Raw genomic sequence first — 4,800 nt, 5'->3', positions numbered from 1 at the left:
TTTGGACCAAGGCTAGGGCGAGTTTTTCAAGGGGAGGATATTTGGTTTCAGCTAGTTTTAGAGTTTTGCTGAAAAAATAAACGGGTACCTGAGCCTTGTCTCTTTCAATAGTGAGAACTGCACTGATGGCTTCGTCGGCAACTGAAAGGTACACTGATATGAGCTCCCCAGTTTCTGGTGCTGCAATGTCTGGTAGTGAAGCAAGGTGCTGCTTCATTTGATTGAAGGCTTCCTCAGCTTCATCGGTCCATTTGAAATCTCTTTTATCGGAGCAATTCTTGAGCGTCTTGTAGAATGGTAGAGACCTTTCGGCCAGTTTTGAGGTAAAACGCTTCAAGGCTGCAAGCTTCCCGTTCAAGCTTTCAACCTCCTTCTTGGTTCTTGGTGGTTTAGCTTCAAGGACAGCTTTTACCTTGTTAGGGTTGGCTTTGATACTTTGCTTTCCAACGATGTGGCCTAGGAATTTTCCTTCATCAAACCCAAACGAGCATTTTTCCGGGTTAAGCTTCATGTTAATCTTTCTAAGGTTTTTGAAGGTTTCTTGGATATCGTCAAGCATTTGGTATTCCGTTTTGCTTTTGATCACTAGGTCATCGACATATGCTTCCATGTTTCTACCGATTTGGCTTTCAAAGGCCTTGTCGACGAGTCGTTGATAGGTGGCACCCGCATTCTTGAGGCCAAAAGGCATCTTTTGGTAACAAAAAATGCCCTTGTCGGTGTGGAAGGCTGTCTTTTCTTCATCCTCCTTCTTCATGAGAATTTGGTGATAACCTTTGTATGCATCGAGAAAACACTTAAACGGATACCCTGTGAGAGAATCAACCTTGAGATCGATTTCCGGGAGAGGGTAGCAATCATTGGGACAAGCCTTGTTAAGATCTTTGAAATCTATGCACATTCTCCAAGAGTTGTCGGGTTTTCTGACCATAACAGGATTTGCAATCCATGATTGGTACTTGACCTCTCGAAGGATGCCAGCTGATACAAGTTTTTCGACCTCCTGGCAAGCTGCCAGGCTTCTCTCGGGTGCCAAGCTTCTTTTCTTTTGAACCACCGGCTTTACATTGGGTGGTATCCTTAGCTCGTGTTCAGCAATGCTTCGAGGGATCCCAGTCATATCTTCGGGAGACCAGGCGAATACATCGCTGTGATGTTTCAGCAGCTTTTCAAGGTATGAAAGGGTCTCTTGAGAAAGGTTGGGGTTGACCCTTATTCGTTGCTCGGGGTATTTAGGGTTGATGACTAACCCTTGCTTGTCTTTCTCACCACTCGAACTTTCCCCTTCGATTAGATAAGCTTCCTGAGAGGGTTGAAGGGTTGCAATTCCTCTTTCAGTGGGAAATTTGACAGTGCCATGGCCAACGGACACTGCCATGTAGAATGCACATTGTCCGGGCCTCCCTATGATTACGTCATAGTTAGAAGGGCTGTTGATAACCACGAAGGTTAGTGATCGGGTTCTTTCCTTTGATCCCTCCTTAAGACAGACATCAAGGGTTATTTGCCCCAAAGGCTTCAGGGTTATATCAGCGATACCCTTTATGGAGGTCCCGGAGGGTTGAAGCCTTGAACGCTCCTCGTTGCTTAGTTGATTGAAAAACTTCTCGAACATGATTTCAGTGGCTGCCCCCGTGTCTATGTATGCTTTGCATGTTTGCAAGGTACCCACGATGGCTTCAACCACAAGGGGACCAGGGAGTGGGTCCTTCCTTGTTGGGGGGAAGCAGACACACTGAAGCTCCCAATCCTCCAACCGTCGCTTCTTGTAAGGGACCTTTTCGCCAGAATATACCATGTTTACTTCCTTCCCTTTGCCTTCAGCCATCTTGTCTCGAACCCCTTTTACCAAATGGGCGAGTTCTCCTGACTTAACAGCCTCTTCAATTCTCTTTTTCAATTGGAAGCAGTCATTGGTGTGGTGTCCCTTTTCTTCATGGAATTCACAGAACTGAGAGGAGTTCTCATTTTTTCGACTCTTGGGAAGAGGTCTGGGAGGTCTAAAGTTTTGCTTGACTTCTTCCGTCGCCAGGATTTCTTGAGGGGTTTTGGTGAGGGGAGTGAAACTCATTCCTTTATCTCTGCTTGAAGGGTTTCGCCCTTCAACCCTTCGAGGGTCTGAACCCTTTGAGCGTCTGTCGTAAGAGTTAAAGTTTCCTCTCTTTCTGGCTGGGCTACTGCTTCGCCAGCTAGGACCCCTTTTTCTTTGTTCTTTGATATCCACAGCTTCCTCTCCCCGAATGTGAGCCTCGGCTCTTTCAAGGGCTTCTTCCAAGGTTTTGGGCAGAGATTTATTGAAATCTCGTGTGAGATACTTGGAGGTTATGGCGTTCATAAAACCGGCAACCCTCATTTTCTCATCAGCCCCCACATAGGTTAGCCCTTCTTTCTTGTATCGTTCAATGAATGCCCGTAGGCTTTCATTATCTCGTTGTTTTATCTGAAAGATCACTGTTGCGTCTTTAACGTACCTCCTTTGTTGGGAGAAGTTTGCCAGAAAGCCTCTGCTGAGATCGTCGAAGCTTCGAATGCTTTGAGCAGGTAGGTCGTTGAACCAGATTCTAGCGGACCCAACAAGAGTCTGCATGAACATTAGGCAGCATTCAGCGTTCGTCCATTTTTCTATTCGAGCAGCTCCGGTGAAGATCTGAAGATGATCTTCGGGATCTTCAGTCCCATCATACGTTCTGATGTGAGCTGGCATCTTAATTTTAGACTGAAAATCATAATCAGCTATCTGTCTAGAAAAGCATGAAAGGTTACTTGGCTTGTAAGGTTTAGCCAGGTCTTCTTCATGTCTTGTACCTACGTTGTTGTTATTGCCATGGTTTCCCTGGGCGGCAAGCACTTGATTGATGAAGTGTTGCCAGGGGAAGTTGGCCATCATCTGAGACATCATGTTGGGTATGAAATTGAAACCTTGAAGGCTTCCCGGGCCAACTGAGCAACTTACCCCAAGAGGGGTGCTGGCAACGGCACTTCGTGCTAAAGGGAGCACGGATAGGGCTTACTCCCATGTGGTAGTTAGAGAAGTGGGACAACTGGTCACCGGGGATTGTAGGAGTTGGTCGAGTGTTAACTCGTGTCCCAGAGGAGTACCACTAACAGTTGGTTGGGAAGAGAGAATAGGATGAACAGTGGGGTTTGTCACAGTGGACAGATAAGGGTGAAGGTTTGAAGGGTTGCTGGGACCGGCTTCACTTCTTGTAACGAAGGGTGGTAGAGGTGGCCCAGGAGACAACGTTGGCTCAGGTTCGTCGTAATCTAGACGAATCCTTACACCTTTTTCCCTTTCTCTGTTCACATGTTGGTTAAGAAGTGATCTTAGCTCAAGGAAGTTATTAGCGACCCCCTCGGGGGTAAGTTTAACACGTGCCGGAGTGTCTGACACACCAACGTTGGGAGACGGAGCTCCAGATCTGGATGGGGTTGGTGTGTTAAAGGTAAGAAACTCGGGTGTACTCCCCGGAGTTGAAAAAGGCGTTGTTATTGTTGTGTGAGCTTGACCACTTCCCGGGGTAGAGGTGTTAGGGATCTGGTTTACCTCTCCCGGAGATCCACTTTCTGACATGGTGGTTTTGAATGAAAGGAGCTACACGTACCAGGTCTCTTTTGAGGAGAAACAGCGGCGTAGCCCCACGGTGGGCGCCAACTTGTTGATGCAACAAACACGGGACCAAGGATGGTAGCTAAGCTGGTTAGGCAAAAGGGCTGAAGGGTTCAGTTTTGCCTAACGCAGGTCGCGGGGTCCCTCCACGTTTGCAAAACGTGGAAGGAGGTTCACTAGTATGTTTTTGTTATTTGCTTTGAGGTTCTTTCTCCGAGGCCAGCTCGGATCCAGAAAAGAAAGCAAATGGAACGAATGTAAGATGAATCAGGTGAAGAGTTGTTTGGAAGTGACAAAGAACTCTTTGAATGACTAGAGATAAAGGAATCTCTGTGTTTTCGGAATGTCTTTGAAGTGTTCAGGAGCTGTCCTCTTATAGTGGAAGACTCCTCCTGAAATGGCATAAACTATACTAGCGAGACCTGTTTGCATATGGAGGGTTTCCCCTTTTGGGGTTGAAGGCTTTGGACCACTGGTTAATAGAGTGTGCCTGTGCAGACCTGCTCTGACTTTGTGAGTTGGTGAGCATGGGTTGGTGAGACTAGTCCTTGGACATGACTGATTACTGTTTCTCGATTTCCTCATTTTACAGCTTTTTATCCGATGAACCTTTCAACCTTTTAAGCTCTTTGCATATTAATCATTTTGTTTATCCTTGGGCTACCCCCGTCGTCAATGTGTGATCTGCTTAAAGTATTTTAACAATATGTTATCTCTTGCTTGTAAGGATACTAGAAGTACTAGACTCCAAACTCTAGTCTTAACCCTCTAGATAGGATACTAACCATAAAATATCTTTGATAAAAACTAGTTTTGACATGTTACTATAATTAATTCATAAGTTGTATATTTTACCGACTTCTCTCTAGTGGCCATTTTATTCTACGTAATTATATAGGTGATGGGTTAGTTTCCTTATAACGGTATTTAATATTCCAATAAGTCCTATTATAAAAAGAAAAAAATATAATAAAGTAATCCCTGATTGAAAGATAATGTGTCATATCTATTATTTTGTAAAGAGAACGCATCATATGCGTGAATCATTTACCGATAGCCCAACAATAATAACATGTGTAGTGGTAAATATGGGTGCAAACGAGCCGAGCGGCTCGCGAGCTATTCGAGATCGGCTCGAGAAAAAGCTTGAAACAAGCCGAGTCTTATCGAGCCCAAGCCGAGCTTGAGCCTAA

This window comes from Helianthus annuus, chromosome 3 (genome assembly GCF_002127325.2).
Source record: "Helianthus annuus cultivar XRQ/B chromosome 3, HanXRQr2.0-SUNRISE, whole genome shotgun sequence".
Taxonomy (NCBI): Eukaryota; Viridiplantae; Streptophyta; class Magnoliopsida; order Asterales; family Asteraceae; genus Helianthus; species Helianthus annuus.
The sequence above is the reverse complement of the archived record's forward strand: the minus strand, read 5'-3'. Positions refer to the sequence as shown.